Source organism: Patiria miniata, unplaced genomic scaffold, assembly GCF_015706575.1.
Source record: "Patiria miniata isolate m_02_andy unplaced genomic scaffold, ASM1570657v1 HiC_scaffold_23, whole genome shotgun sequence".
NCBI lineage: Eukaryota > Metazoa > Echinodermata > Asteroidea > Valvatida > Asterinidae > Patiria > Patiria miniata.
Genome location: NW_024037062.1, coordinates 151,758 through 175,501, shown reverse-complemented (window position 1 = coordinate 175,501; position 23,744 = coordinate 151,758).

Sequence of the window (23,744 nt, the reverse complement as noted above, 5' to 3'; positions counted from 1 at the left end):
ACGAGATATAAAAGGTAAACATACCACGGAGTGAAGGCGCTGACAGCATACTCTATGGCAATTTACACACAGAAACAAACTCGACAAAATATTCTTGCTCATGTCACATTTTCTCCACGAGTATTGGGCCTACGGACTTCAAACTTGTTGGACAATGTAGCCAGTGTAATTAGCTTTCCATACATGTCAAAAAATTAGGAATTTTTCATAACAAGTACCGTCAAGACGACGAGATAAAAGGTAAACATACCACGGAGTGAAGGCCGCTGACAGCCTACTCTATGGCAATTTACACACAGAAACGAACTCAGACAAAATATTCTTGCTTATGTCACATTTTCTCCACGAGTATTGGGCCTACGGACTTCAAACTTGTTGGACAATGAGCTAGACTAACTAGCTCTCCATACATGTCAAAAAATCAGGAATTTTTATAACAAGATACCGTCAAGACGAGATATAAAAGGTAAACATACCACGGAGTGAAGGCCGCTGACAGCCTACTCTATGGCAATTTACACACAGAAACAAACTCAGACAAAATATTCTTGCTTATGTCACATTTTCTCCACGAGTATTGGGTCTACGGACTTCAAACTTGTTGGACAATGAAGCCAGACTAACTAGCTCTCCATATATGTCCAAAAAATCAGGAATTTTTTATAACAAGATACCGTCAAGACGAGATATAAAAGGTAAACATACCACGGAGTGAAGGCCGCTGACAGCATACTCTATGGCAATTTACACACAGAAACAACTCGGACAAAATATTCTTGCTCATGTCACATTTTCTCCACGAGTATTGGGCCTACGGACTTCAAACTTGTTGGACAATGTAGCCAGTGTAATTAGCTTTCCATACATGTCAAAGAAATTAGGAATTTTTCATAACAAGATACCGTCAAGACGAGATATAAAAGGTAAACATACCACGGAGTGAAGGCCGCTGACAGCCTACTCTATGGCAATTTACACACAGAAACGAACTCAGACAAAATATTCTTGCTTATGTCACATTTTCTCCACGAGTATTGGGTCTACGGACTTCAAACTTGTTGGACAATGAGCCAGACTAACTAGCTCTCCATATATGTCCAAAAAATCAGGAATTTTATATAAGATACCGTCAAGACGAGATATAAAAGGTAAACATACCACGGAGTGAAGCCGCTGACAGCCTACTCTATGGCAATTTACACACAGAAACAAACTCAGACAAAATATTCTTGCTCATGTCACATTTTCTCCACGAGTATTGGGCCTACGGACTTCAAACTTGTTGGACAATGTAGCCAGTGTAATTAGCTTTCCATACATGTCCAAAGAATTAGGAATTTTTCATAACAAGATACCGTCAAGACGAGATATAAAAGGTAAACATACCACGGAGTGAAGGCGCTGACAGCCTACTCTATGGCAATTTACACACAGAAACGAACTCAGACAAAATATTCTTGCTTATGTCACATTTTCTCCACGAGTATTGGGCCTACGGACTTCAAACTTGTTGGACAATGAAGCCAGACTAACTAGCTCTCCATACATGTCCAAAAAATTAGGAATTTTTCATAACAAGATACCGTCAAGACGAGATATAAAAGGTAAACATACCACGGAGTGAAGGCCGCTGACAGCCTACTCTATGGCAATTTACACACAGAAACGAACTCAGACAAAATATTCTTGCTTATGTCACATTTTCTCCACGAGTATTGGGTCTACGGACTTCAAACTTGTTGGACAATGAAGCCAACTAACTAGCTCTCCATACATGTCAAAAAAATTAGGAATTTTTCATAACAAGATACCGTCAAGACGAGATATAAAAGGTAAACACCACGGAGTGAGGCCGCTGACAGCCTACTCTATGGCAATTTACACACAGAAACAAACTCAGACAAAATATTCTTGCTTATGTCACATTTTCTCCACGAGTATTGGGCTACGGACTTCAAACTTGTTGGACAATGTAGCCAGACTAACTAGCTCTCCATACATGTCAAAAAATTAGGAATTTTTATAACAAGATACCGTCAAGACGAGATATAAAAGGTAAACATACCACGGAGTGAGGCCGCTGACAGCCTACTCTATGGCAATTTACACACAGAAACAAACTCAGACAAAATATTCTTGCTTATGTCACATTTTCTCCACGAGTATTGGGTCTACGGACTTCAAACTTGTTGGACAATGAAGCCAGACTAACTAGCTCTCCATACATGTCAAAAAAATTAGGAATTTTTCATAACAAGATACCGTCAAGACGAGATATAAAAGGTAAACATACCACGGAGTGAGGCCCGCTGACAGCCTACTCTATGGCAATTTACACACAGAAACAAACTCAGACAAAATATTCTTGCTTATGTCACATTTTCTCCACGAGTATTGGGCCTACGGACTTCAAACTTGTTGGACAATGTAGCCAGACTAACTAGCTCTCCATATATGTCCAAAAATTCAGGAATTTTTCATAAGATACCGTCAAGACGAGATATAAAAGGTAAACATACCACGGAGTGAAGCTCGCTGACAGCATACTCTATGGCAATTTACACACAGAAACAACTCGGACAAAATATTCTTGCTCATGTCACATTTTCTCCACGAGTATTGGCCTACGGACTTCAAACTGTTGGACAATGTAGCCAGACTAACTAGCTCTCCATACATGTCAAAAAAATCAGGAATTTTTTCATAACAAGATACCGTCAAGACGAGATATAAAAGGTAAACATACCACGGAGTGAAGGCCGCTGACAGCCTACTCTATGGCAATTTACACACAGAAACGAACTCAGACAAAATATTCTTGCTTATGTCACATTTTCTCCACGAGTATTGGGCTACTACGGACTTCAAACTTGTTGGACAATGAAGCCAGACTAACTAGCTCTCCATATATGTCCAAAAAATCAGGAATTTTCATAACAAGATACCGTCAAGACGAGATATAAAAGGTAAACATACCACGGAGTGAAGGCCGCTGACAGCCTACTCTATGGCAATTACACACAGAAACAAACTCAGACAAAATATTCTTGCTTATGTCACATTTTCTCCACGAGTATTGGTCTACGGACTTCAAACTTGTTGGACAATGAAGCCAGACTAACTAGCTCTCCATACATGTCAAAGAAATTAGGAATTTTTATAACAAGATACCGTCAAGACGAGATATAAAAGGTAAACATACCACGGAGTGAAGGCCGCTGACAGCCTACTCTATGGCAATTTACACACAGAAACAAACTCGGACAAAATATTCTTGCTTATGTCACATTTTCTCCACGAGTATTGGGCCTACGGACTTCAAACTTGTTGGACAATGTAGCCAGTGTAATTAGCTTTCCATACATGTCAAAAAATTAGGAATTTTTCATAACAAGATACCGTCAAGACGAGATATAAAAGGTAAACATACCACGGAGTGAAGGCCGCTGACAGCCTACTCTATGGCAATTTACACACAGAAACGAACTCAGACAAAATATTCTTGCTTATGTCACATTTTCTCCACGAGTATTGGGCCTACGGACTTCAAACTTGTTGGACAATGAAGCCAGACTAATAGCTCTCCATATATGTCCAAAAAAATCAGGAATTTTTATAACAAGATACCGTCAAGACGAGATATAAAAGGTAAACATACCACGGAGTGAAGGCCGCTGACAGCCTACTCTATGGCAATTTACACACAGAAACAAACTCAGACAAAATATTCTTGCTTATGTCACATTTTCTCCACGAGTATTGGGTCTACGGACTTCAAACTTGTTGGACAATGAAGCCAGACTAACTAGCTCTCCATACATGTCAAAAATTAGGAATTTTTTATAACAAGATACCGTCAAGACGAGATATAAAAGGTAAACATACCACGGAGTGAAGGCCGCTGACAGCCTACTCTATGGCAATTTACACACAGAAACAAACTCGGACAAAATATTCTTGCTCATGTCACATTTTCTCCACGAGTATTGGGTCCTACGGACTTCAAACTTGTTGGACAATGTAGCCAGTGTATTAGCTTTCCATACATGTCAAAGAAATTAGGAATTTTTCATAACAAGATACCGTCAAGACGAGATATAAAAGGTAAACATACCACGGAGTGAGGCCGCTGACAGCCTACTCTATGGCAATTTACACACAGAAACGAACTCAGACAAAATATTCTTGCTTATGTCACATTTTCTCCACCACGAGTATTGGGTCTACGGACTTCAAACTTGTTGGACAATGAAGCTAGACTAACTAGCTCTCCATATATGTCCAAAAAATCAGGAATTTTTTAATAAGATACCGTCAAGACGAGATATAAAAGGTAAACATACCACGGAGTGAAGCTCGCTGACAGCATACTCTATGGCAATTTACACACAGAAACAAACTCGGACAAAATATTCTTGCTCATGTCACATTTTCTCCACGAGTATTGGGCCTACGGACTTCAAACTTGTTGGACAATGTAGCCAGTGTAATTAGCTTTCCATACATGTCAAAGAAATTAGGAATTTTTCATAACAAGATACCGTCAAGACGAGATATAAAAGGTAAACATACCACGGAGTGAAGCCGCTGACAGCCTACTCTATGGCAATTTACACACAGAAACGAACTCAGACAAAATATTCTTGCTTATGTCACATTTTCTCCACGAGTATTGGGTCTACGGACTTCAAACTTGTTGGACAATGAAGCCAGACTAACTAGCTCTCCATATATGTCCAAAAATTAGGAATTTTTCATAACAAGATACCGTCAAGACGAGATATAAAAGGTAAACATACCACGGAGTGAAGGCCGCTGACAGCCTACTCTATGGCAATTTACACACAGAAACGAACTCAGACAAAATATTCTTGCTTATGTCACATTTTCTCCACGAGTATTGGGTCTACGGACTTCAAACTTGTTGGACAATGAAGCCAGACTAACTAGCTTTCCATATATGTCCAAAAAATCAGGAATTTTTTATAATAAGATACCGTCAAGACGAGATATAAAAGGTAAACATACCACGGAGTGAAGCCGCTGACAGCCTACTCTATGGCAATTTACACACAGAAACAAACTCAGACAAAATATTCTTGCTTATGTCACATTTTCTCCACGAGTATTGGGTCTACGGACTTCAAACTTGTTGGACAATGAAGCCAGACTAACTAGCTCTCCATACATGTCAAAAAATTAGGAATTTTTTATAACAAGATACCGTCAAGACGAGATATAAAAGGTAAACATACCACGGAGTGAAGGCCGCTGACAGCCTACTCTATGGCAATTTACACACAGAAACAAACTCGGACAAAATATTCTTGCTTATGTCACATTTTCTCCACGAGTATTGGGTCTACGGACTTCAAACTTGTTGGACAATGAAGCCAGACTAACTAGCTCTCCATATATGTCAAAAAATCAGGAATTTTTTATAATAAGATACCGTCAAGACGAGATATAAAAGGTAAACATACCACGGAGTGAAGCCGCTGACAGCATACTCTATGGCAATTTACACACAGAAACAACTCGGACAAAATATTCTTGCTTATGTCACATTTTCTCCACGAGTATTGGGCCTACGGACTTCAAACTTGTTGGACAATGTAGCCAGACTAACTAGCTCTCCATATATGTCCAAAAATCAGGAATTTTTTATAATAAGACACCGTCAAGACGAGATATAAAAGGTAAACATACCACGGAGTGAAGCTCGCTGACAGCATACTCTATGGCAATTTACACACAGAAACAAACTCGGACAAAATATTCTTGCTCATGTCACATTTTCTCCACGAGTATTGGGCCTACGGACTTCAAACTTGTTGGACAATGTAGCCAGTGTAATTAGCTCTCCATACATGTCAAAAAAAATTAGGAATTTTTCATAACAAGATACCGTCAAGACGAGATATAAAAGGTAAACATACCACGGAGTGAAGCCGCTGACAGCCTACTCTATGGCAATTTACACACAGAAACAACTCAGACAAAATATTCTTGCTTATGTCACATTTTCTCCACGAGTATTGGGCTACGGACTTCAAACTTGTTGGACAATGTAGCCAGTAACTAGCTTTCCATACATGTCAAAAAATTAGGAATTTTCATAACAAGATACCGTCAAGACGAGATATAAAAGGTAAACATACCACGGAGTGAAGGCCGCTGACAGCCTACTCTATGGCAATTTACACACAGAAACGAACTCAGACAAAATATTCTTGCTTATGTCACATTTTCTCCACGAGTATTGGGCCTACGGACTTCAAACTTGTTGGACAATGAGCCAGACTAACTAGCTTTCCATACATGTCAAAAAATTAGGAATTTTTCATAACAAGATACCGTCAAGACGAGATATAAAAGGTAAACATACCACGGAGTGAGGCCGCTGACAGCCTACTCTATGGCAATTTACACACAGAAACAAACTCAGACAAAATATTCTTGCTTATGTCACATTTTCTCCACGAGTATTGGGCTACGGACTTCAAACTTGTTGGACAATGTAGCCAGTCTAACTAGCTCTCCATATGTCCAAAAAATCAGGAATTTTTCATAAGATACCGTCAAGACGAGATATAAAAGGTAAACATACCACGGAGTGAAGCCGCTGACAGCCTACTCTATGGCAATTTACACACAGAAACAAACTCGGACAAAATATTCTTGCTTATGTCACATTTTCTCCACGAGTATTGGGCCTACGGACTTCAAACTTGTTGGACAATGAAGCCAGACTAACTAGCTCTCCATACATGTCAAAAAATTAGGAATTTTTCATAACAATACCGTCAAGACGAGATATAAAAGGTAAATACCACGGAGTGAAGCTCGCTGACAGCATACTCTATGGCAATTTACACACAGAAACAAACTCAGACAAAATATTCTTGCTTATGTCACATTTTCTCCACGAGTATTGGCCTACGGACTTCAAACTTGTTGGACAATAAGCCAGACTAACTAGCTCTCCATACATGTCAAAAAATTAGGAATTTTTCATAACAAGATACCGTCAAGACGAGATATAAAAGGTAAACATACCACGGAGTGAAGCCGCTGACAGCCTACTCTATGGCAATTTACACACAGAAACGAACTCAGACAAAATATTCTTGCTTATGTCACATTTTCTCCACGAGTATTGGGTCTACGGACTTCAAACTTGTTGGACAATGAGCCAGACTAACTAGCTCTCCATATATGTCCAAAAAATCAGGAATTTTTATAACAAGATACCGTCAAGACGAGATATAAAAGGTAAACATACCACGGAGTGAAGGCCGCTGACAGCCTACTCTATGGCAATTTACACACAGAAACAAACTCAGACAAAATATTCTTGCTTATGTCACATTTTCTCCACGAGTATTGGGTCTACGGACTTCAAACTTGTTGGACAATGAAGCCAGACTAACTAGCTCTCCATACATGTCAAAGAAATTAGGATTTTTTATAACAAGATACCGTCAAGACGAGATATAAAAGGTAAACATACCACGGAGTGAAGCCGCTGACAGCCTACTCTATGGCAATTTACACACAGAAACAAACTCAGACAAAATATTCTTGCTCATGTCACATTTTCTCCACGAGTATTGGGCCTACGGACTTCAAACTTGTTGGACAATGAAGCCAGACTAACTAGCTCTCCATATATGTCAAAAAATCAGGAATTTTTATATAAGATACCGTCAAGACGAGATATAAAAGGTAAACATACCACGGAGTGAAGCCGCTGACAGCCTACTCTATGGCAATTTACACACAGAAACAAACTCGACAAAATATTCTTGCTTATGTCACATTTTCTCCACGAGTATTGGTCTACGGACTTCAAACTTGTTGGACAATGAAGCCAGACTAACTAGCTCTCCATATATGTCCAAAAAAATCAGGAATTTTTATAATAAGATACCGTCAAGACGAGATATAAAAGGTAAACATACCACGGAGTGAAGCCGCTGACAGCCTACTCTATGGCAATTTACACACAGAAACAAACTCGGACAAAATATTCTTGCTTATGTCACATTTTCTCCACGAGTATTGGGCCTACGGACTTCAAACTTGTTGGACAATGTAGCCAGTGTAACTAGCTTTCCATATATGTCAAAGAAATCAGGAATTTTTTATAACAAGATACCGTCAAGACGAGATATAAAAGGTAAACATACCACGGAGTGAAGCCGCTGACAGCATACTCTATGGCAATTTACACACAGAAACAACTCGACAAAATATTCTTGCTCATGTCACATTTTCTCCACGAGTATTGGGCCTACGGACTTCAAACTTGTTGGACAATGTAGCCAGTGTAATAGCTTTCCATACATGTCAAAGAAATTAGGAATTTTCATAACAAGATACCGTCAAGACGAGATATAAAAGGTAAACATACCACGGAGTGAAGGCCGCTGACAGCCTACTCTATGGCAATTTACACACAGAAACGAACTCAGACAAAATATTCTTGCTTATGTCACATTTTCTCCACGAGTATTGGTCCTACGGACTTCAAACTTGTTGGACAATGAAGCCAGACTAACTAGCTCTCCATACATGTCAAAAAATTAGGAATTTTTATAACAAGATACCGTCAAGACGAGATATAAAAGGTAAACATACCACGGAGTGAAGGCCGCTGACAGCCTACTCTATGGCAATTTACACACAGAAACGAACTCAGACAAAATATTCTTGCTTATGTCACATTTTCTCCACGAGTATTGGGCTACGGACTTCAAACTTGTTGGACAATGTAGCCAGACTAACTAGCTCTCCATACATGTCAAAAAATCAGGAATTTTTTATAAAAATACCGTCAAGACGAGATATAAAAGGTAAAATACCACGGAGTGAGGCCGCTGACAGCCTACTCTATGGCAATTTACACACAGAAACAAACTCAGACAAAATATTCTTGCTTATGTCACATTTTCTCCACGAGTATTGGGTCTACGGACTTCAAACTTGTTGGACAATGAGCCAGACTAACTAGCTCTCCATATATGTCAAAAAATTAGGAATTTTTCATAACAAGATACCGTCAAGACGAGATATAAAAGGTAAACATACCACGGAGTGAAGCCCGCTGACAGCCTACTCTATGGCAATTTACACACAGAAACGAACTCAGACAAAATATTCTTGCTTATGTCACATTTTCTCCACGAGTATTGGGCTACGGACTTCAAACTTGTTGGACAATGAGCCAGACTAACTAGCTCTCCATACATGTCAAAAAATTAGGAATTTTTCATAACAAGATACCGTCAAGACGAGATATAAAAGGTAAACATACCACGGAGTGAGGCCGCTGACAGCCTACTCTATGGCAATTTACACACAGAAACAAACTCAGACAAAATATTCTTGCTTATGTCACATTTTCTCCACGAGTATTGGGTCTACGGACTTCAAACTTGTTGGACAATGACCAGACTAACTAGCTCTCCATACATGTCAAAAAATTAGGAATTTTTCATAACAAGATACCGTCAAGACGAGATATAAAAGGTAAACATACCACGGAGTGAAGGCCCGCTGACAGCCTACTCTATGGCAATTTACACACAGAAACAAACTCAGACAAAATATTCTTGCTTATGTCACATTTTCTCCACGAGTATTGGGCCTACGGACTTCAAACTTGTTGGACAATGTAGCCAGACTAACTAGCTCTCCATATATGTCAAAAAAATCAGGAATTTTTTAATAAGATACCGTCAAGACGAGATATAAAAGGTAAACATACCACGGAGTGAAGCCGCTGACAGCATACTCTATGGCAATTTACACACAGAAACAAACTCGGACAAAATATTCTTGCTCATGTCACATTTTCTCCACGAGTATTGGGCCTACGGACTTCAAACTTGTTGGACAATGAAGCCAGACTAACTAGCTCTCCATACATGTCAAAAAAATCAGGAATTTTTCATAACAAGATACCGTCAAGACGAGATATAAAAGGTAAACATACCACGGAGTGAAGGCCGCTGACAGCCTACTCTATGGCAATTTACACACAGAAACGAACTCAGACAAAATATTCTTGCTTATGTCACATTTTCTCCACGAGTATTGGGTCCTACGGACTTCAAACTTGTTGGACAATGAAGCCAGACTAACTAGCTCTCCATATATGTCAAAAAATTAGGAATTTTTATAATAAGATACCGTCAAGACGAGATATAAAAGGTAAACATACCACGGAGTGAAGGCCGCTGACAGCCTACTCTATGGCAATTTACACACAGAAACAAACTCAGACAAAATATTCTTGCTTATGTCACATTTTCTCCACGAGTATTGGGTCTACGGACTTCAAACTTGTTGGACAATGAGCCAGACTAACTAGCTCTCCATACATGTCAAAGAAATTAGGATTTTTTATAACAAGATACCGTCAAGACGAGATATAAAAGGTAAACATACCACGGAGTGAAGGCCGCTGACAGCCTACTCTATGGCAATTTACACACAGAAACAACTCAGACAAAATATTCTTGCTTATGTCACATTTTCTCCACGAGTATTGGGCCTACGGACTTCAAACTTGTTGGACAATGTAGCCAGTGTAATTAGCTTTCCATATATGTCAAAGAATTAGGAATTTTTCATAACAAGATACCGTCAAGACGAGATATAAAAGGTAAACATACCACGGAGTGAAGGCCGCTGACAGCCTACTCTATGGCAATTTACACACAGAAACGAACTCAGACAAAATATTCTTGCTTATGTCACATTTTCTCCACGAGTATTGGGTCTACGGACTTCAAACTTGTTGGACAATGAAGCCAGACTAACTAGCTCTCCATATATGTCCAAAAATCAGGAATTTTTATATAAGATACCGTCAAGACGAGATATAAAAGGTAAACATACCACGGAGAAGCTCGCTGACAGCATACTCTATGGCAATTTACACACAGAAACAAACTCGGACAAAATATTCTTGCTCATGTCACATTTTCTCCACGAGTATTGGGCCTACGGACTTCAAACTTGTTGGACAATGTAGCCAGTGTAATAGCTTTCCATATATGTCAAAGAAATTAGGAATTTTTCATAACAAGATACCGTCAAGACGAGATATAAAAGGTAAACATACCACGGAGTGAAGCCGCTGACAGCCTACTCTATGGCAATTTACACACAGAAACAAACTCGACAAAATATTCTTGCTTATGTCACATTTTCTCCACGAGTATTGGCCTACGGACTTCAAACTTGTTGGACAATGTAGCCAGTGTAATTAGCTTTCCATACATGTCAAAGAAATTAGGAATTTTTCATAACAAGATACCGTCAAGACGAGATATAAAAGGTAAACATACCACGGAGTGAAGGCCGCTGACAGCCTACTCTATGGCAATTTACACACAGAAACGAACTCAGACAAAATATTCTTGCTTATGTCACATTTTCTCCACGAGTATTGGGCTACGGACTTCAAACTTGTTGGACAATAAGCCAGACTAACTAGCTCTCCATACATGTCCAAAAAATCAGGAATTTTTCATAACAAGATACCGTCAAGACGAGATATAAAGGTAAACATACCACGGAGTGAAGCCGCTGACAGCCTACTCTATGGCAATTACACACAGAAACAAACTCAGACAAAATATTCTTGCTTATGTCACATTTTCTCCACGAGTATTGGGTCTACGGACTTCAAACTTGTTGGACAATGAAGCCAGACTAACTAGCTCTCCATATATGTCAAAAAAATTAGGAATTTTTTATAACAAGATACCGTCAAGACGAGATATAAAAGGTAAACATACCACGGAGTGAAGGCCCGCTGACAGCCTACTCTATGGCAATTTACACACAGAAACAAACTCAGACAAAATATTCTTGCTTATGTCACATTTTCTCCACGAGTATTGGCTACGGACTTCAAACTTGTTGGACAATGAAGCCAGACTAACTAGCTCTCCATATATGTCCAAAAATCAGGAATTTTTTATAATAAGATACCGTCAAGACGAGATATAAAAGGTAAACATACCACGGAGTGAAGCCGCTGACAGCCTACTCTATGGCAATTTACACACAGAAACAAACTCAGACAAAATATTCTTGCTTATGTCACATTTTCTCCACGAGTATTGGGTCTACGGACTTCAAACTTGTTGGACAATGAAGCCAGACTAACTAGCTCTCCATATATGTCAAAAAATCAGGAATTTTTTATAATAAGATACCGTCAAGACGAGATATAAAAGGTAAACATACCACGGAGTGAAGCCGCTGACAGCCTACTCTATGGCAATTTACACACAGAAACAAACTCAGACAAAATATTCTTGCTTATGTCACATTTTCTCCACGAGTATTGGGCCTACGGACTTCAAACTTGTTGGACAATGTAGCCAGTGTAACTAGCTCTCCATACATGTCAAAAAATTAGGAATTTTTCATAACAAGATACCGTCAAGACGAGATATAAAAGGTAAACATACCACGGAGTGAAGCCCGCTGACAGCCTACTCTATGGCAATTTACACACAGAAACGAACTCAGACAAAATATTCTTGCTTATGTCACATTTTCTCCACGAGTATTGGGTCCTACGGACTTCAAACTTGTTGGACAATGAAGCCAGACTAACTAGCTCTCCATATATGTCCAAAAAATCAGGAATTTTTATAATAAGATACCGTCAAGACGAGATATAAAAGGTAAACATACCACGGAGTGAAGCTCGCTGACAGCATACTCTATGGCAATTTACACACAGAAACAAACTCGGACAAAATATTCTTGCTTATGTCACATTTTCTCCACGAGTATTGGGCCTACGGACTTCAAACTTGTTGGACAATGTAGCCAGTGTAATTAGCTTCCATACATGTCAAAGAAATTAGGAATTTTTCATAACAAGATACCGTCAAGACGAGATATAAAAGGTAAACATACCACGGAGTGAAGCCGCTGACAGCCTACTCTATGGCAATTTACACACAGAAACGAACTCAGACAAATATTCTTGCTTATGTCACATTTTCTCCACGAGTATTGGGCTACGGACTTCAAACTTGTTGGACAATGAGCCAGACTAACTAGCTCTCCATATATGTCAAAAAATTAGGAATTTTTTATAACAAGATACCGTCAAGACGAGATATAAAAGGTAAACATACCACGGAGTGAAGCCGCTGACAGCCTACTCTATGGCAATTTACACACAGAAACAACTCGACAAAATATTCTTGCTTATGTCACATTTTCTCCACGAGTATTGGGCCTACGGACTTCAAACTTGTTGGACAATGAAGCCAGACTAACTAGCTCTCCATACATGTCAAAGAAATTAGGAATTTTTCATAACAAGATACCGTCAAGACGAGATATAAAAGGTAAACATACCACGGAGTGAAGGCCGCTGACAGCCTACTCTATGGCAATTTACACACAGAAACAAACTCACAAAATATTCTTGCTTATGTCACATTTTCTCCACGAGTATTGGGCCTACGGACTTCAAACTTGTTGGACAATGTAGCCAGTGTAACTAGCTTTCCATACATGTCAAAGAAATTAGGAATTTTTCATAACAAGATACCGTCAAGACGAGATATAAAAGGTAAACATACCACGGAGTGAAGGCCGCTGACAGCCTACTCTATGGCAATTTACACACAGAAACAAACTCAGACAAAATATTCTTGCTTATGTCACATTTTCTCCACGAGTATTGGGCCTACGGACTTCAAACTTGTTGGACAATGTAGCCAGTGTAATTAGCTCTCCATACATGTCAAAAAAATCAGGAATTTTTCATAATAAGATACCGTCAAGACGAGATATAAAAGGTAAACATACCACGGAGTGAAGCCGCTGACAGCCTACTCTATGGCAATTTACACACAGAAACAAACTCGACAAAATATTCTTGCTCATGTCACATTTTCTCCACGAGTATTGGCCTACGGACTTCAAACTTGTTGGACAATGTAGCCAGTGTAATTAGCTTTCCATACATGTCAAAGAAATATAGGAATTTTTCATAACAAGATACCGTCAAGACGAGATATAAAAGGTAAACATACCACGGAGTGAGGCCGCTGACAGCCTACTCTATGGCAATTTACACACAGAAACAAACTCAGACAAAATATTCTTGCTTATGTCACATTTTCTCCACGAGTATTGGGCCTACGGACTTCAAACTTGTTGGACAATGAAGCTAGACTAACTAGCTCTCCATACATGTCAAAAAATTAGGAATTTTTCATAACAAGATACCGTCAAGACGAGATATAAAAGGTAAACATACCACGGAGTGAAGGCCGCTGACAGCCTACTCTATGGCAATTTACACACAGAAACGAACTCAGACAAAATATTCTTGCTTATGTCACATTTTCTCCACGAGTATTGGGTCTACGGACTTCAAACTTGTTGGACAATGAAGCCAGACTAACTAGCTCTCCATATATGTCAAAAAAATCAGGAATTTTTTATAATAAGACCGTCAAGACGAGATATAAAAGGTAAACATACCACGGAGTGAAGCTCGCTGACAGCATACTCTATGGCAATTTACACACAGAAACAAACTCGGACAAAATATTCTTGCTCATGTCACATTTTCTCCACGAGTATTGGGCCTACGGACTTCAAACTTGTTGGACAATGTAGCCAGTGTAATTAGCTTTCCATATATGTCAAAAAAATCAGGAATTTTTCATAATAAGATACCGTCAAGACGAGATATAAAAGGTAACATACCACGGAGTGAGGCCGCTGACAGCCTACTCTATGGCAATTTACACACAGAAACAACTCAGACAAAATATTCTTGCTTATGTCACATTTTCTCCACGAGTATTGGGTCTACGGACTTCAAACTTGTTGGACAATGAAGCCAGACTAACTAGCTCTCCATACATGTCAAAGAATTAGGAATTTTTCATAACAAGATACCGTCAAGACGAGATATAAAAGGTAAACATACCACGGAGTGAAGGCCGCTGACAGCCTACTCTATGGCAATTTACACACAGAAACGAACTCAGACAAAATATTCTTGCTTATGTCACATTTTCTCCACGAGTATTGGGCCTACGGACTTCAAACTTGTTGGACAATGTAGCCAGACTAACTAGCTCTCCATACATGTCAAAAATTCAGGATTTTCATAACAAGATACCGTCAAGACGAGATATAAAAGGTAAACATACCACGGAGTGAAGCCCGCTGACAGCCTACTCTATGGCAATTTACACACAGAAACAAACTCAGACAAAATATTCTTGCTTATGTCACATTTTCTCCACGAGTATTGGGCCTACGGACTTCAAACTTGTTGGACAATGTAGCCAGTCTAACTAGCTCTCCATATATGTCCAAAAAATCAGGAATTTTTCATAAATACCGTCAAGACGAGATATAAAAGGTAAACATACCACGGAGTGAAGCCCGCTGACAGCCTACTCTATGGCAATTTACACACAGAAACAACTCAGACAAAATATTCTTGCTTATGTCACATTTTCTCCACGAGTATTGGGTCTACGGACTTCAAACTTGTTGGACAATGAAGCCAGACTAACTAGCTCTCCATACATGTCAAAAAAATCAGGAATTTTTCATAACAAGATACCGTCAAGACGAGATATAAAAGGTAAACATACCACGGAGTGAGGCCGCTGACAGCCTACTCTATGGCAATTTACACACAGAAACAAACTCAGACAAAATATTCTTGCTTATGTCACATTTTCTCCACGAGTATTGGCCTACGGACTTCAAACTTGTTGGACAATGTAGCCAGTGTAATTAGCTTTCCATATATGTCAAAAAAAATCAGGAATTTTTTATAATAAGATACCGTCAAGACGAGATATAAAAGGTAAACATACCACGGAGTGAAGGCCGCTGACAGCATACTCTATGGCAATTTACACACAGAAACAAACTCGGACAAAATATTCTTGCTTATGTCACATTTTCTCCACGAGTATTGGGCCTACGGACTTCAAACTTGTTGGACAATGTAGCCAGTGTAATTAGCTTTCCATACATGTCAAAGAAATTAGGAATTTTTCATAACAAGATACCGTCAAGACGAGATATAAAAGGTAAACATACCACGGAGTGAAGGCCGCTGACAGCCTACTCTATGGCAATTTACACACAGAAACAAACTCAGACAAAATATTCTTGCTTATGTCACATTTTCTCCACGAGTATTGGGCCTACGGACTTCAAACTTGTTGGACAATGTAGCCAGACTAACTAGCTCTCCATATATGTCAAAAAATCAGGAATTTTCATATAAGATACCGTCAAGACGAGATATAAAAGGTAAACATACCACGGAGTGAAGCTCGCTGACAGCATACTCTATGGCAATTTACACACAGAAACAAACTCGGACAAAATATTCTTGCTCATGTCACATTTTCTCCACGAGTATTGGGCCTACGGACTTCAAACTTGTTGGACAATGTAGCCAGTGTATTAGCTTTCCATATATGTCAAAGAAATTAGGAATTTTTCATAACAAGATACCGTCAAGACGAGATATAAAAGGTAAACATACCACGGAGTGAAGGCCGCTGACAGCCTACTCTATGGCAATTTACACACAGAAACGAACTCAGACAAAATATTCTTGCTTATGTCACATTTTCTCCACGAGTATTGGGTCTACGGACTTCAAACTTGTTGGACAATGAGCCAGACTAACTAGCTCTCCATATATGTCCAAAAAATCAGGAATTTTTTATAATAAGATACCGTCAAGACGAGATATAAAAGGTAAACATACCACGGAGTGAAGCTCGCTGACAGCATACTCTATGGCAATTTACACACAGAAACAAACTCGGACAAAATATTCTTGCTCATGTCACATTTTCTCCACGAGTATTGGGCCTACGGACTTCAAACTTGTTGGACAATGTAGCCAGTGTATTAGCTTTCCATATATGTCAAAAAAATCAGGAATTTTTTATAATAGATACCGTCAAGACGAGATATAAAAGGTAAACATACCACGGAGTGAGGCCGCTGACAGCCTACTCTATGGCAATTTACACACAGAAACAAACTCGACAAAATATTCTTGCTTATGTCACATTTTCTCCACGAGTATTGGGTCTACGGACTTCAAACTTGTTGGACAATGAAGCCAGACTAACTAGCTCTCCATACATGTCAAAGAAATTAGGAATTTTTCATAACAAGATACCGTCAAGACGAGATATAAAAGGTAAACATACCACGGAGTGAAGGCCGCTGACAGCCTACTCTATGGCAATTTACACACAGAAACGAACTCAGACAAAATATTCTTGCTTATGTCACATTTTCTCCACGAGTATTGGGTCTACGGACTTCAAACTTGTTGGACAATGAAGCTAGACTAACTAGCTCTCCATACATGTCAAAAAATCAGGAATTTTCATAACAAGATACCGTCAAGACGAGATATAAAAGGTAAACATACCACGGAGTGAGGCCGCTGACAGCCTACTCTATGGCAATTTACACACAGAAACAAACTCAGACAAAATATTCTTGCTTATGTCACATTTTCTCCACGAGTATTGGCCTACGGACTTCAAACTTGTTGGACAATGTAGCCAGCTAACTAGCTCTCCATATATGTCCAAAAATCAGGAATTTTTCATAAGAAGTACCGTCAAGACGAGATATAAAAGGTAAACATACCACGGAGTGAAGCCCGCTGACAGCCTACTCTATGGCAATTACACACAGAAACAAACTCAGACAAAATATTCTTGCTTATGTCACATTTTCTCCACGAGTATTGGGTCTACGGACTTCAAACTGTTGGACAATGAAGCCAGACTAACTAGCTCTCCATACATGTCAAAAAAAAATCAGGAATTTTTCATAACAAGATACCGTCAAGACGAGATATAAAAGGTAAACATACCACGGAGTGAGGCCCGCTGACAGCCTACTCTATGGCAATTTACACACAGAAACAACTCAGACAAAATATTCTTGCTTATGTCACATTTTCTCCACGAGTATTGGGCTACGGACTTCAAACTTGTTGGACAATGTAGCCAGTGTAACTAGCTTTCCATACATGTCAAAGAAATTAGGAATTTTTTATAACAAGATACCGTCAAGACGAGATATAAAAGGTAAACATACCACGGAGTGAAGGCCGCTGACAGCATACTCTATGGCAATTTACACACAGAAACAAACTCACACAATATTCTTGCTCATGTCACATTTTCTCCACGAGTATTGGGCCTACGGACTTCAAACTTGTTGGACAATGTAGCCAGTGTAACTAGCTTTCCATATATGTCAAAAAATTAGGAATTTTTATAACAAGATACCGTCAAGACGAGATATAAAAGGTAAACATACCACGGAGTGAAGCCGCTGACAGCCTACTCTATGGCAATTTACACACAGAAACAAACTCAGACAAAATATTCTTGCTTATGTCACATTTTCTCCACGAGTATTGGGCCTACGGACTTCAAACTTGTTGGACAATGTAGCCAGTGTAATTAGCTTTCCATATATGTCAAAGAAATCAGGAATTTTTCATAACAAGATACCGTCAAGACGAGATATAAAAGGTAAACATACCACGGAGTGAAGGCCGCTGACAGCCTACTCTATGGCAATTTACACACAGAAACGAACTCAGACAAATATTCTTGCTTATGTCACATTTTCTCCACGAGTATTGGGCCTACGGACTTCAAACTTGTTGGACAATGAAGCTAGACTAACTAGCTCTCCATATATGTCCAAAAAATCAGGAATTTTTTATTAAGACACCGTCAAGACGAGATATAAAAGGTAAACATACCACGGAGTGAAGCTCGCTGACAGCATACTCTATGGCAATTTACACACAGAAACAAACTCGACAAAATATTCTTGCTCATGTCACATTTTCTCCACGAGTATTGGGCCTACGGACTTCAAACTTGTTGGACAATGTAGCCAGTGTAATTAGCTTTCCATACATGTCAAAGAAATTAGGAATTTTTCATAACAAGATACCGTCAAGACGAGATATAAAAGGTAAACATACCACGGAGTGAAGGCCGCTGACAGCCTACTCTATGGCAATTTACACACAGAAACGAACTCAGACAAAATATTCTTGCTTATGTCACATTTTCTCCACGAGTATTGGGTCTACGGACTTCAAACTTGTTGGACAATGAGCCGACTAACTAGCTCTCCATATATGTCCAAAAAATCAGGAATTTTTTATATAAGACACCGTCAAGACGAGATATAAAAGGTAAACATACCACGGAGTGAAGCTCGCTGACAGCATACTCTATGGCAATTTACACACAGAAACAACTCGGACACAAATATTCTTGCTTATGTCACATTTTCTCCACGAGTATTGGGCCTACGGACTTCAAACTTGTTGGACAATGTAGCCAGTGTAATTAGCTTTCCATATATGTCAAAAAATCAGGAATTTTTCATAATAAGATACCGTCAAGACGAGATATAAAAGGTAAAAGCACCACGGAGTGAGGCCGCTGACAGCCTACTCTATGGCAATTTACACACAGAAACAAACTCAGACAAAATATTCTTGCTTATGTCACATTTTCTCCACGAGTATTGGCTACGGACTTCAAACTTGTTGGACAATGAAGCCAGACTAACTAGCTCTCCATACATGTCAAAGAAATTAGGAATTTTTCATAACAAGATACCGTCAAGACGAGATATAAAAGGTAAACATACCACGGAGTGAAGGCCGCTGACAGCCTACTCTATGGCAATTTACACACACAGAAACGAACTCAGACAAAATATTCTTGCTTATGTCACATTTTCTCCACGAGTATTGGGTCTACGGACTTCAAACTTGTTGGACAATGTAGCCAGTGTAACTAGCTCTCCATATATGTCAAAGAAATTAGGAATTTTTTATAATAAGATACCGTCAAGACGAGATATAAAAGGTAAACATACCACGGAGTGAAGGCCGCTGACAGCATACTCTATGGCAATTTACACACAGAAACAACTCGGACAAAATATTCTTGCTCATGTCACATTTTCTCCACGAGTATTGGGCCTACGGACTTCAAACTTGTTGGACAATGTAGCCAGTGTAATTAGCTTTCCATATATGTCAAAAAATCAGGAATTTTTTTAAAAAGATACCGTCAAGACGAGATATAAAAGGTAAACATACCACGGAGTGAAGCCGCTGACAGCCTACTCTATGGCAATTTACACACAGAAACAACTCGGACAAAATATTCTTGCTTATCACATTTTCTCCACGAGTATTGGGCCTACGGACTTCAAACTTGTTGGACAATGTAGCCAGTGTAATTAGCTCTCCATACATGTCAAAAAATTAGGAATTTTTCATAACAAGATACCGTCAAGACGAGATATAAAAGGTAAACATACCACGGAGTGAAGGCCGCTGACAGCCTACTCTATGGCAATTTACACACAGAAACAAACTCGACAAAATATTCTTGCTTATGTCACATTTTCTCCACGAGTATTGGGCCTACGGACTTCAAACTTGTTGGACAATAAGCTAGACTAACTAGCTCTCATATATGTCCAAAAAATTAGGAATTTTTATAAAAGATACCGTCAAGACGAGATATAAAAGGTAAACATACCACGGAGTGAAGCCGCTGACAGCATACTCTATGGCAATTTACACACAGAAACAAACTCAGACAAAATATTCTTGCTTATGTCACATTTTCTCCACGAGTATTGGGCCTACGGACTTCAAACTTGTTGGACAATGTAGCCTGTAATTAGCTTTCCATACATGTCAAAGAAATTAGGAATTTTTTATAACAAGATACCGTCAAGACGAGATATAAAAGGTAAACATACCACGGAGTGAAGGCCGCTGACAGCCTACTCTATGGCAATTTACACACAGAAACAAACTCAGACAAAATATTCTTGCTTATGTCACATTTTCTCCACGAGTATTGGCCTACGGACTTCAAACTTGTTGGACAATGTAGCCAGACTATTAGCTCTCCATATATGTCAAAAAAATCAGGAATTTTTTTAAAAAGATACCGTCAAGACGAGATATAAAAGGTAAACATACCACGGAGTGAAGCCGCTGACAGCATACTCTATGGCAATTTACACACAGAAACAAACTCGGACAAAATATTCTTGCTTATGTCACATTTTCTCCACGAGTATTGGGCCTACGGACTTCAAACTTGTTGGACAATGTAGCCAGTGTAATTAGCTTTCCATACATGTCAAAAAATTAGGAATTTTTCATAACAAGATACCGTCAAGACGAGATATAAAAGGTAACATACCACGGAGTGAAGGCCGCTGACAGCCTACTCTATGGCAATTTACACACAGAAACGAACTCAGACAAAATATTCTTGCTTATGTCACATTTTCTCCACGAGTATTGGGCTACGGACTTCAAACTTGTGGACAATGAAGCCAGACTAACTAGCTCTCCATATATGTCCAAAAAATTAGGAATTTTTATAATAAGATACCGTCAAGACGAGATATAAAAGGTAAACATACCACGGAGTGAAGCTCGCTGACAGCATACTCTATGGCAATTTACACACAGAAACAAACTCGGACAAAATATTCTTGCTCATGTCACATTTTCTCCACGAGTATTGGCCTACGGACTTCAAACTTGTTGGACAATGTAGCCAGTGTAATTAGCTTTCCATACATGTCAAAAAAATTAGGAATTTTTCATAACAAGATACCGTCAAGACGAGATATAAAAGGTAAACATACCACGGAGTGAAGGCCGCTGACAGCCTACTCTATGGCAATTTACACACAGAAACAAACTCAGACAAAATATTCTTGCTTATGTCACATTTTCTCCACGAGTATTGGGCCTACGGACTTCAAACTTGTTGGACAATGAGCCAGACTAACTAGCTCTCCATATATGTCCAAAAAATCAGGAATTTTTTATAATAAGATACCGTCAAGACGAGATATAAAAGGTAAACATACCACGGAGTGAAGCCGCTGACAGCATACTCTATGGCAATTTACACACAGAAACAAACTCGGACAAAAATTTCTTGCTCATGTCACATTTTCTCCACGAGTATTGGGCCTACGGACTTCAAACTTGTTGGACAATGTAGCCAGTGTAATAGCTTTCCATATATGTCAAAAAATCAGGAATTTTTCATAATAAGATACCGTCAAGACGAGATATAAAAGGTAAAATACCACGGAGTGAGGCCGCTGACAGCCTACTCTATGGCAATTTACACACAGAAACAAACTCAGACAAAATATTCTTGCTTATGTCACATTTTCTCCACGAGTATTGGGTCCTACGGACTTCAAACTTGTTGGACAATGAAGCCAGACTAACTAGCTCTCCATACATGTCAAGAAATTAGGAATTTTTCATAACAAGATACCGTCAAGACGAGATATAAAAGGTAAACATACCACGGAGTGAAGGCGCTGACAGCCTACTCTATGGCAATTTACACACAGAAACGAACTCAGACAAAATATTCTTGCTTATGTCACATTTTCTCCACGAGTATTGGGCCTACGGACTTCAAACTTGTTGGACAATGAAGCCAGACTAACTAGCTCTCCATACATGTCAAAAAATCAGGAATTTTTCATAACAAGATACCGTCAAGACGAGATATAAAAGGTAAACATACCACGGAGTGAGGCCCGCTGACAGCCTACTCTATGGCAATTTACACACAGAAACAAACTCAGACAAAATATTCTTGCTTATGTCACATTTTCTCCACGAGTATTGGGCTACGGACTTCAAACTTGTTGGACAATGTAGCCAGACTAACTAGCTCTCCATATATGTCCAAAAAATCAGGAATTTTTCATAAGATACCGTCAAGACGAGATATAAAAGGTAAACATACCACGGAGTGAAGCCCGCTGACAGCCTACTCTATGGCAATTTACACACAGAAACAACTCAGACAAAATATTCTTGCTTATGTCACATTTTCTCCACGAGTATTGGGTCTACGGACTTCAAACTTGTTGGACAATGAGCCAGACTAACTAGCTCTCCATACATGTCAAAAAAATTAGGAATTTTTTCATAACAAGATACCGTCAAGACGAGATATAAAAGGTAAACATACCACGGAGTGAGGCCGCTGACAGCCTACTCTATGGCAATTTACACACAGAAACAAACTCAGACAAAATATTCTTGCTTATGTCACATTTTCTCCACGAGTATTGGGCCTACGGACTTCAAACTTGTTGGACAATGTAGCCAGTGTAACTAGCTCTCCATATATGTCCAAAAAATCAGGAATTTTTCATAAGATACCGTCAAGACGAGATATAAAAGGTAAACATACCACGGAGTGAAGCCCGCTGACAGCCTACTCTATGGCAATTTACACACAGAAACAAACTCAGACAAAATATTCTTGCTTATGTCACATTTTCTCCACGAGTATTGGTCTACGGACTTCAAACTTGTTGGACAATGAAGCCAGACTAACTAGCTCTCCATATATGTCAAAAAATCAGGAATTTTTTATAACAAGATACCGTCAAGACGAGATATAAAAGGTAAACATACCACGGAGTGAGGCCCGCTGACAGCCTACTCTATGGCAATTTACACACAGAAACAACTCAGACAAAATATTCTTGCTTATGTCACATTTTCTCCACGAGTATTGGGCCTACGGACTTCAAACTTGTTGGACAATGTA